The 12,276-nt window shown below is 39.0% G+C and overlaps 1 protein-coding gene across 6 annotated transcripts in view; it reads right to left on the reverse strand.

The window, feature by feature from the left end:
• Positions 1–9,692, reverse strand: part of LPAR1 (lysophosphatidic acid receptor 1) — a 297,361-nt gene extending 287,669 nt beyond the window's left edge. For 2 of the 6 annotated variants that reach the window (XM_054509345.2, XM_054509344.2), the window contains exons 1-2: positions 9,561–9,691; positions 2,731–2,894 (exon numbers count right to left, since the gene is read on the reverse strand). The gene's annotated coding sequence lies outside the window, so the exon portion shown is untranslated. Of the gene's footprint in view, positions 1–2,730; positions 2,895–9,560 lie in introns of all 6 variants that reach the window. The other 4 variants (XM_064579691.1, XM_064579692.1, XM_045882909.3 and 1 more) reach the window with 2 other exon arrangements.
• Between the last annotated feature and the right edge of the window lie 2,584 nt (positions 9,693–12,276).

Here is a 12,276-nt window from a genome sequence, read left to right on the forward strand (position 1 = left end):
AGAGGATCATAGGTGAAGAGAGGAAAAAATGAAACAAGACAAAACCAGAGAGGGAGACAAACCATAAGAGACTCTTAATCTCAGGAAACAAACTGAGGGTTGCTGGAGTGGAGGGGGGTGGGAGGGAAGGGGGGCTGGGTGATGGACATTGGGGAGGGTATGTGCTATGGTGAGCGCTGTGAATTGTGTAAGACTGATGAATCACAGACCTGTACCCCTGAAACAAATAATACATTATATGTTAATAAAAATAATAATAAAAAATTTTTTAAAAAAAGATTCTCTTTCTCCAGGCACTTGGGTGGCTCAGTAGGTTAACTTCTGCCTTCAGCTCAGGCCATGATTCCGGGACCCTGCCTCACCCCGCCGTCGGGCTCCCTGCTCGGCAGGGAGCCTGCTTCTCCCTCTCCCTCTGCCTTCCCCTCTGCTCGTGCTCGCCCTTGCTCTCACTCTCAAATAAATAAATAAATCCTTTTTTTTTAAAGATTTTATTTATTTATTTGAGAGAGAGAATGAGATAGAGAGAGAGCATGAGAAGGGGGAGGGTCAGAAGGAGAAGCAGACTCCCTGCTGAGCAGGGAGCCCAACGCGGGACTCGATCCGGGGACTCCAGGATCATGGCCTGAGCTGAAGGCAGTCACTTAACCAACTGAGCCACCCAGGCGCCCAATAAATAAATCCTTTTAAAAGAAGGTAATAAAATATGGCCTCTGCCTTCAGAGATCTTAGAATGACCCACAGTCTTAGGATAAATGAGGGAGATGGTCAAGTAATTTATGAACCACAGAATCTTCTATCAGGATTAAATACAGAAGCCAATCTGCTTTTCCTCAGCGTTTTTCCCCATTATGAGTGGTATGATTTTGCATGCACCCATGGCCTATGCTGTAAGCATTTCATGAGAATGGGATGGAGGTTGTATGTGTATCCAAGGGTGAATTTTTACATTCCTAATAGTAATACATTTTGAGGCTTTGGGGAGGACTCAAAAACGGACTGAAGCCAACTCTAGCTAAATCACTCCACTTTCTAAGAAGCTGAATTTAAATATGTAACCAACATACTTTCTTTGTTCTTCTCAAGGCAAATAGTTCAAGATTTGAGGGAGTAGCAGGCCAAACAGAGGTGATTTTTCAGCCTTCTTATTGTCTGGCTGCCAGGGTTCCTGGAAGTGGCATTTTTAATGAGCGTTTTTTTCTTCCGAGGAGACTTTGATGTGGTTGAAAATTTATTTTCCCCTTGAGTGTAGGCAGGGCACCAATTAACCCACACAGAGCACCCTTGCTGTCCTCCCAGCTTGGAGTTTATTACACTTACTCTGCAGTGTATAAAACCCATGATCTCACCTCCTGTTATGCCTCCCTCCTGTGGACTCAAAGCAATTTCTAAAGCAGCTTTCTGCTCTCATGGTCTTTTAAATATCTCCATTTTGCCTTTCCCCACAAATAAACATATCATAGCAATGAAGATGGAGAGAGGGAAAGATGAGCCAGGAGAGCTGCTTCCCTGACCAGCCAGTTGGGTCAGCAGCCGTGTAATCGCCTCAAGATACATCTGCGCAGAACTGGCAGTATGACCGACATAAAGGTTCAAAATGAATGAAGTAGATATGGGCCTAAGGACTCAAAGTTTAATGACGGAAACTGTCACAATTTCATGTATAACTACAGTACAAGGCAGAAGGAAAAGAAGGCTGGAATTATTGCCCTAAAAATTATAATTAAATGTAAAGGACAGTTAACATTAAAAAATTGTTTTTATACAGAAGGGCACTGCTCTTGGTTAAATGGGAATTATGTAATCCTGTGAATTTAAAGCTCTCCAAATATGGTGGTTGGAAAAGAACTAAGACAACTAAGGTTGAAGAAAAGTAATTTAAATGTGAAAGTTGGAGGGGCGCCTGGGTGGCTCAGTTGTAGGGCGTCTGCCTTCGGCTCAGGTCATGATCCCAGGGTCCTGGGATTGAGCCCCGCATCGGGCTCCCTGCTCTGCAGGAAGCCTGCTTCTCCCTCTCCCACTCCCCCTGCTTGTGTTCCCTCTCTCGCTGTGTCTCTCTCTGTCAAATAAATAAACAAAATCTTTAAATAAATAAATAAATAAATAAATAAATAAAGTGAAAGTTGGAAGCATCAGACCAAACTGTGCAAGGCCAACATTTTCTCCTCCCCTACCGCTCCAGCTTGTTGACTCAGACTCTCTCTTCCTGTTCCACTTAGGGTCTCAGGAGTCTCAAAAAAAAGATTTTCATCAAAAAGTCCAGGGGTACCTGGGTGACTCAGTTCATTGAGCATCTGACTCTTGATTTCAGCCCAGCTCCTGATCTCAGGGTAGTGAGATCAAGCCCAGCATCAGGTTCCATGATCAGCATGGAGTCTGCCTGAGATTCTCTCTCTCTCTCTCACTCTCTGCCCCTTCCCACTCACACTCTTTCTCTCTCTAAAAAAAAAAAAAAAGTCCATTCCTTCATCCCATGACAACATTTTTCTGCAAGCAAAGCTAATCAGTTTCTAACTAAGCAGCCACCTGCTCTTCCAAAACTCCTATTACTAATAGGAAGATGAGAAGAATGACTACTTGGGGAGAATTAGCAGTCTCTACCACCAGGGAAGAATGAAAACAGTTAATGCTCCCTAAATGTAAATTCCTTACCTTCAGCTCAGACCCCATTTCTGATCTGGACCTATATATTCCAAATACATACTGGACATTTCCACTTGAAAATCAACATACCAGGGCACCTGGGTGGCTTTGTCGTTACGCGTCTGCCTTTGGCTCGGGTCATGATCCCGGGGTCCTGGGATCGAGCCCCGCACTGGGCTCCCTGCTCAGCGGGAAGCCTGCTTCTCCCTCTCCCATTCCTCCTGCTTGTGTTCCCTCTCTTGCTGTCTCTTTCTCTGTCAAAATATAAATTTAAAATCTTAAAAAAAAATAAAAGAAAATCAACATATCAACATACATATGGCAAGTACTGCTGGTTGTTCTCCACTATCCATTCTCTTATTCCTTTAATAGTAGAATACAACCAGGGTGCCTGGCTGACTCAGTCAGAAGAGTGCATGACTTCTGATCTTCAAGCCCCACGTCGAGTGTAGAGATTACATACATATATTCATACACACACAAACTTTAAAAAACATAATAGAACACAATTTTAACTGGCACAGAGGCCCCAAGTAAAGACTTTTCCAAGCTGCCTTCACATCTAGCTATGGTCCTATTTTTCAGATTGGTCAATGGACGTGAGCAGAATGGATGTAAGCAGAAATGACAAGTTCAGCTTCTGAATCATGCCCTTGAAGGGAAGGTATGTGCACAATATGTATCTGCAATGGCCAAAGATGGCCCAGCCATCTTAGATCGTGACATGGAAACCATATGTTGAGAATGACAGAACAACAAAGAGAAGGAGACTAGGTCTCCAAAAGTTTTGAGTTCACTAGACACTGACAGGAGAGAAAAATAAACTATCTTTTTTTTAAGCAACTGTGTTTTGAGGCCTCTATCAGAACAGCCTAATCTAGAATCCTATTGCAAGATCTTTACCTCTCCAGTGCCTCTCTCTGTGTGTATGGCCACAAAAGTCACTGAGCTTCCCAAGCCAGAAGCAGAAAGTAACACTTGACCCCTTTCTCTTTCTCACATCCAATACCAGAAATATCCATTTATGTCAGATTTACCTCCTAAATATTTTTAAGTCTGTCTTTGCTCTCCATCCTAACCGATAATGCCTAGATCCATCTTCTCTGGCTTGGACATCTTCATAGCTGCTCTCCATGCCTCTTGCCTTGCCTACTGTCACCAGCCTTCTAAAGAACAAAAAGGATCACACCTCCCTCTGTTTGACACACTACAATTGCTCCCCATTCTCAAAAATATCAAATCCAAGCTCTTTAGCAAGACACCCAAAACTCTTTATGATGCAACTCCTGTTCATCCAACTGACCTCTCCTTATGGCCCTAACATACCACATTCTTTTATAGCTCTGTGCTTTTGCATATACTGTTTCCTCTGCCTAGAATTTCTCTGTGCTCCCTTGTCTTCCTGGAAAAAAATATTACTTTATTTCTTTAAAACTTAGCTCAGATACTATATTCTCTCTGAAGTTTTTCCTGAAATTAGCCACTCTCCAATGTGCTGCCCTTATTTTGTACATGATTTTGTCATGTTTATCACATTAAACAATAAACTATGAGAGACTCCAGACCAAGATGGTGACATAGGAGGCTCCCCAGTTTCCCTCCTCCCATAGACACACCCAGTGTATAGCTACACATGGAGCAATTCTCTCTGAAAGAAATCCAGAAGCTAACATTGTGGCTCCTACACATCCAGCAAATGGGAAAAAAACCCACACAGAAATGGGTAGGACCTTTCCTCACTATAAACTGCACTCCTAGCACAGTGCAATTGGGAGGGAATCCCTAACTCCCAGCTTCTCCCTGAGGAATGAAGGGTTTGGACCGTAGATTTAGTACTCCAACTTTTACAGCTCCAGAAACAAGACAAGAATACCTACTCTTGCCACTTTTATTCAACATAATGGAAGCCTACCCAGAGCAATGAGGCAAGAAAAAGAAAGAAAAGACATCCAAATCAGAAAGGAATAAATAAGACTACCTCTATTTGTAGATGATGTGATATTATAGAGAGAAAACCTAAAGACTCCACAAAAAAAAAAAAAAAACTGTTATAACTAATAAACAGATTTGGTAAAGTTGCAGAATACAAAATCAATATACCAAAATCAGGAGGAAAAATCAGTAGTATGTCTACACACTAACTAAAAATAGACTATCAGAATGAGAAATTAAGAAAGCAATGCCTTGGGACGCCTGGTGGCTCAGTCGTTAAGCGTCTGCCTTCGGCTCAGGTCATGATCCCAGGGTCCTGGGATCGAGCCCCACATCGGGCTCCCCACTCAACAGGAAGCCTGCTTCTCCCTCTCCCACTTCCCCTGCTTGTGTTCCCTCTCTCACTGTGTCTCTCTCTGTCAAATAAATAAATAAAATCTTAAAAAAAAAAAGAAAGAAAGAAAGAAATGCCTTTTACAGTAACATCAAAAAAAATAAAATACTTAGGAATAAATTTAACCAAGGAAGTAAAAGATCTACACACTGAAAACTATAAAATATTGATGAAAGAAATTGAAGACACAAATAAATAGAAAGATATTCCATGTTCAAATTAAAATTGTTAAAATGTCCATACTACCCAAAGTGATCTACAGATTCAATGCAATCCCTATCAAAATTCCAATGGCATGTTTCACAGAAACAGAAAAACAATCCTAAAATTACATGAAACCCAAAAAAACCCAAACAGCCAAAGTAATGCTGAAAGAGAACAACAAAGCTAGAGGTATCATACTTCCTGATTTCAAACTATACTACAAAGCTATAGTAATTAAAATAGTATGGTACTGGCATAAAAATAGATGCATAGATCAATGGAACAGAATGGAGAGCCCAGAAATAAATCCATGCATATATGGTCAATTAATTATGCCAAAGGAGCAAAGAATATACAACGGGGAAAGGAGAGTCTCTTCAATAAATGGTGTTGGGAAAACAGAATATCCACATGCAAAAATATGAAATTGGACCCCTCACTTACACCATACATAAAATCAACTCAAAATGGATTAATGATTTGAACATAAGACCTGAAATGTAAATCTCCTAGAAGAAAATGCAGGGGGTAATTTCCCTGACATTGGTCTTAGCAATGAATTTTTGGATGTTCACTGAAGCATTATCTACAATAGCCAAGGCATGGAAACAACCTAAGTTGACAGATGGATGAAGACAATATGATTATACACACACACACACACACACACACACACACACACATATACTATTCAGTCTTAAAAAAGGAAGGAAATGTTGGATTTGCCACAACATAGATGAACCTGGAGGGCATTATGCTAAATAAAATAAGCCAGACATAGAAAGACAAATACTGTATGGTATCACTTATATGTGAATCTAAAAACAAAACAAAACAAAAGTTGAATTCATAGAAACAGAGTAGAAAGGTGATTCCCAGAGAGTAGAATGGCGGGGAAAATAGGAAGAGGCTGGTAAAGAACACAAACTTTTAATTATAGGATGAATCAGGTCTGAGGATCTATATATGACATGGTGAGTATAACTGATAATGCTGTATTGTATAACTGAAATTTACAAAGACAGAACTTAAGTGTCTCACCAAAAAAAAAAAAAAGGTAAATATTGAGGTGATAAATGTGTTAATTTACTCAATGGTGAATCCTTTCACCGTATATACCTATATTAAATCATCACATTGTATACTTTAAATATATTACAATTTTGTTTGTCCATTATTCCTCAGTAGAGCTGAAAAAGGGAATCTAGCAAAAAAATAAAATAAAGAGATGGATGGATTCGTATAGAACAGACAGATCTATACAATAAATGAAAATAACAAATTTAAGATTAGAATACAGATTGAAAATTCCATCAGACCTGGCAATGGCAGTATCTCAGTAGCTTACTCTGAAACTCTAAAAGCAACTTTTTAGCACCATCTAAAAGACATTTCCAGCTATTAAGTTAAAAGGGAACTTGGGAAATGTAGATCAGGAACATAACTACGATGATTTTTTTTTATTAACATATAATATATTATTTGTTTCAGGGTTACAGGTCTGTGATTCAACTATGATGATTTTTTAAACTTCTGGACTATTATTTCAGTTTTACCCTGTCTTCTCACAATAGTAGAACTCAGAGCCATAAACACATAATTGCCTCCTTTCAGCACACAAAAAAAGAAAATAGGATCTGAAAATACTAAGGTTTATGCCAAAAGAAAATGTGAGAGTTCTGCAAGCCCAACAGAGACAACTAGGAACACAGGTTGAGTGCCCAGGGACCTGAGAGGAAGATTAAAGTTTTGTGGAAAGCTCACCTTGAACTTAACCAAGATGCCCAGAGCTTTCAGATACGAGTCTTAAAAACATCAATGTCCACCTGCTCTTTTCACAAATTCAGAACTCAAAGTTGAAAAGTTTCCCAAGTTTATACAACTATTCAGTAGCAGATCTAGAACTATATTGTACAAGAAACAATAAATTGATCCAGTGAAAACAATCCTGTAAACTACCAAACTAATTCAGAAAAAAAAAAAAAGCGTCAAGATTTTACATAATTAGGGGTGCCTGGGTGGCTCAGTTGTTAAGCATCTGCCTTCAGCTCAGGTCATGATCCCAGGGGCCTGGGATCGAGCCCCGCATCAGGCTCCCTGCTCAGTGGGAAGCCTGCTTCTCCTTCTCCCACTCCCCCTGCTCTGGCTGTCTTTCTCTCTGTCAAATAAATAAAATCTTAAAAAAAAAAAAAAGATTTTACATAATTATGTAGTTTGTTCAAAGTTCACCATATGCTAGACAAATACCTCCCAAAGGTTTATGTGAGGGATGAGGGAGTGCAAATGGTATCAGAATAACAGCATTTAGAATGTGCTCATTCTAAACTGCAGTGGGTTTGGGCATAACTAGAGGTTTGGTGGAGTGGCCCATCCAGGGCTGTCTACTCTTAAAAAGTGAGAAGCTTCTCTGTTAAAAACCCAGCATAGGACGCCTGGGTGGCTCAGTTGGTTAAGCGACGGCCTTCGGCTCAGGTCATGATCCTGGAGTCCCAGGATCGAGTCCCGCATCGGGCTCCCTGCTCTGCGGGGAGTCTGCTTCTCCCGCTGACCCTCCCCCCTCTCATGTGCTCTCTCTCATTCTCTCTCTCTCAAATAAATAAATAAAATCTTAGAAAAAAAAAAAAACCCAGCATAAGAAAAGGGAACAAGAAGCTTACATGCTTAGGCCAAGCACACATTGTTGGGACAAGAGGTCACTGTTCTCTCCCATACGGTTTTGCGTACACTACTCAGATTTGTAACAACACCATCCCTTCCCCCTAAAGATCTGTGTTGGGGCCCTGTAGACAGTGAATGATAAACATAAAAGGGCTGAGTCTAGAGATCTCTTCGTTCACTGAGACACTAGGTAAAGTTGCTCTCTACAGAATTTATCCTAATGCAGAATGAAGTGTGGTCCAAAGGAATGGGGGAGAGGGCAAACGGTATTTTCGGTAAGCAGCAAGCAGACTTTAGGAGTAGGGAATGGGGACTCAAGGGAGGCCATCAGCCACGAGATCTGAGGATGTAATAAGGGGAGAAATAAGCCAGACCTCCACCCAGAACAGAGAAGGGACATTTTCAAATCTTTCCACTCGCTATCATAGCATGCATTCTTTTTTTTACATTTTTCTTTTCTCCCTAAAAGTTTATCGTTAGCAATTTTTCAAGTACTTCACGGTCTTGATGATTTTTTGCTGGCTTCATAATATTTGCTGAATATTTCTTCACCATAAAACGTGTTGAGCTACCCCCAGGATTTAAACACTTAAGCTGTTTCCAATATTGTAAGGAAGATGTTCAGCCTTTTCCTGACTCAAAGCATTCTAAATTCTCAGAAGGGGTTGGTTAGTGAATCAAAGTGATGAAACCATTTTGAGTCTTGATAGTGTTTCAATTTGACTTTTTTTAATTCCTGCAAAATGTACTGTCATTAAAAACAAAAACAAAATAATCGTTTTCATTACTCCCTCTTCAAATTTGGGATGTTGTCACTTAAAAGCATTCAAGTTCTACTTGACAATTATCCTTTTTTCTTGGCTATTTCATTAAAAGGGAAGTGTATCTACTGGCTCCTTTCTTTTCCTTTCCAACAGAGATTATTTTGCCACAACTATTTAACTTGATTATCTTTCTAAATTATTTTTTCATTTCCTTTGTCCATTAAAATTCTATTTCACTGCCCTCTCCAGTAATTTTTCATAGGTTTTAGAGGACTCTGAATCCAATATTTAGACCTTATGCCCAAGTAGAAAAAGAATCATAGATGCAGGTTACGAATTAATGTAAAATGGTGTCTATATAAACAGTGCATAAGTTACAGATTTATAATCTTATACTCTTTAATCGGGTAAGGAGGTTTTTGTTACTGATAAAATAAATTGCCAAGGCTTACTAATATGATGCATACAATTTCTGAAAAGGATGGCAAAAGATGTAAGACTCTGTTTTAAAATTATGTAAGAACCTGAAAGTATACACATAAAAGTACAATTCATGAACCAAAACCATGCATATTTGTTACCATTAAGTGAGCAACTACTAGGTGCCTAGGATTTTATTTAAAAGACTTATAACAAAGTAGATTTTATGCATAAGGAAATTGAGGCTCAAGGTTACACTAAAAAACAATTCAAATCTTGGTCGGCATGATTTCAAAGTCATGGTCTTTCTATATGATGCTCTTCTTCACCACTGGGTTGCAAGATAAGTCATATGAGTTAAAAGATCATAAAACTCCTATTTCCTCTCTAGTCTAACAGTCATAATTGATGTTCTCTGATGTATAATGTTATGGCTTTTAAAAAAAATTGTATGTTAGTTTGGGAATACATGCAGTTAAATAAGATTCTAATTAGACAAACAGTGCAAATACTAAGACCCTGGAATTGTAAATATTGTTTATACCTACCAGAGCAGGTTCCAGATATATTTACTTCATCCAAAACAAGTAGAAATTCCTTTTTCAGATAAAGAACACTAACCAGAAATTGTTAGGATGAGCTCTCTCTGTCCCAAGGAGAGAAAAGATCTGCCGAAAGTCTCCAAGGAGTCACCAGTTGTTGCATAATATATGATGCAATAAATTCTAAATCAAATGTAATAAGCATAAAAATAAAACATAAGCATTCTCTATAATTGGAAACTGATTTCCTGACTTTCCAGTTTTAAGGAAAATCTCATAGAATTAGTATTGTGCAATGGATATTCCCCTGCCTTAGCAGCTTAGGATAGAAAACAGAGTCACATTTTTCAATATTTCATCTCTCTCTACACACCACCGCCACATCCAAGATAAGCCTTCCAACACCAGGAACTGACTCCTCAATTCAAGGCCTCATTCCTGGCTATAAGTCCCTTTTAGAGAGAAATTTTCATCTACCAGGTAACTCTATTCTCTACCACCACTGGGCCTGACATTGCTACATGGTATCTTTGTCAAAGCCCAGATGGTTCTATCACTTAGGCTTGATCCAGCTTGTTTCCTACCAGATTTACGGTAAAATAGCACATACCTCCAGCAAAAATCTTTCAACCCATCAGTTCTATGTTAACTGTCCACTGCCAGGGATAGTCCCCTCAGTTCAGACTTTTCTACCCATGGGACTTATCTGAAGTTTATTCAACCAGCCTGTAGAGGACAAAAGACTGAAAGATAAGCAACATGTAGGGAGACTGAGAATCTGGACATCATGTACCAAATAAATTACCACTTGCTCAATCACTGCTTTCATTAAAATAAAACCCCAGGGGCAAAAAAAAGTTGGGGGGGGGGAGCAAACACAACCCACATGATATATTGTCTGGGTTCATGTCACTTGGGCTCATGGGCTTCTGGTCCTCCCAACAAATTGTCCAAATTCAATTCTGCTTCTTAGTTATTTCGGCCTTACACATACCTACAAGCAGCCATCTTCCTCAAGACATAGTCAGGACCGGGATGACTGGATCCAAGATTTCAGATCTCAGCATCTGCTATCTAAGAATTATTATATTCTATCTCCCTCTTTCTTCCTCTCCTTTCCTCTCTACTCCTTCTCTCTCTCCCTCCTTCCTCCTTTTCTCTGTTCTGTCTGCCCCCCCAAACCTCTACTGCCTGAGAACAGAATACTTCGTATCTTCTCATTCTCAAGATCTGTCCTTCTTTTCTATCTCCAGTTTTTTTTTTCCCCAGGAAAAATCCAACCATATTATAATTGAAAAAGTCCCTTTCAGAGTCTGTTCTGTTTTCAATGAAATTAATTGTGTTGAGTTGCGAATCTAGCAATGAGCAGATAAATTCATATTGTGCCTAAGTCCATCCTGAGAACAGGTTCAAGAATTTGAGATGTGATGAACGAAATATGCTTTGGACATAAGAATTTCAAAATCTTACAAGAAGTTAGTCTAATCCATGAATGTGTATTACAGTGACACAATTTGACCACGGCCATCTACTTATGGTAAGAACCTGAATGAGCTTATTAAATCACCTATTAAACACAGAGTTCTCCAAGGAACAGTCAGTCATATTAAACACTGCTCTCTCCATAACAAGAAAAAAGCATTAGTATCTCTAAAGAAGGGCCTCATGATATATGTAAACTCCAGAAAGTTCAGAAAATGACTATCAAGGGACCTTGATTTTTTATTCTCTAAGTAAATAATGCACAACAGCTAGAAATGTTTGGTGACATATTAATGTAAGTCAGCTTGCATAAATTTAATTGGGTACTGGAAACTGTTCCTTGTGTTGCCAATAAAAACAGATGGAGAGTATCATTTCAAAGAAAGAGGTAATGAAACTTCCCTTGAAGAAATTGCTTAAGAAAAATGGTAACACTTGAATATAGAATTAGCTTTAAGAACACACACCATGTGACATTTAAATGGAAAAAAAAGAAAAGAAATAAGAGTAAATAAGCTAACTTCATTCCTAACACATAATCAATCTGATGTCTACAGAGTGCCAGCTCTTTGCCCAGCACTATCTCTTTGTCAGACCTCTCTAGATATTGCCAGTTACAAGGAAGAGAATGTTCCAGCCATCTGCTTCATCTGAGGTTTATTCACACAAGTGATAGAGAACCCAAGTCTAAAAGATAAAGAACACATGTAGGCAGATTATGAGAATCTGGACATCATGAACCAAATAATTTACCAATTGCTTAATCCCTGGCTTCATCAAAATAAAACTCCAGTGGAAAGAAGATTCTCATGACTCATGGAGAAGGGAAATTTTCTCATTCCAGTAAATGAATTTCTGACACATATCCACAGCTGTTATATAGCCATAATTAAGACTGGGAATTAGATAATCCAATTTGTGTGGAAAATCTATCATTAATCATTCAAAATAAATAGATACTCCAAACAAAACATATCTTTGTGTAGCATTTTAGACGAGGTAGAATAACAAATGCTACTGACTCCTTCAAGTCCCTAGCAAACCTCTTGTGACAACTCATCACTCTTTCCTACACCCTATTTCATGTTGTTTTCCCTTGTTGTCTACTATCAGCAATGTCTCTACCTCCATTCTTCCATCACATCCTTGATCTACTGACAGTACGTCCAGCACTGACAGCCAGTTGATCAATCTGTGGTTGATTCATTACTGAACAGTTGAAAACTCATTCTAACATTGG

This window comes from Mirounga angustirostris, unplaced genomic scaffold, assembly GCF_029215605.1.
Source record: "Mirounga angustirostris isolate CCGP_5_RB_7025 unplaced genomic scaffold, mMirAng1.0.hap1 SCAF_15, whole genome shotgun sequence".
Taxonomy (NCBI): domain Eukaryota; kingdom Metazoa; phylum Chordata; class Mammalia; order Carnivora; family Phocidae; genus Mirounga; species Mirounga angustirostris.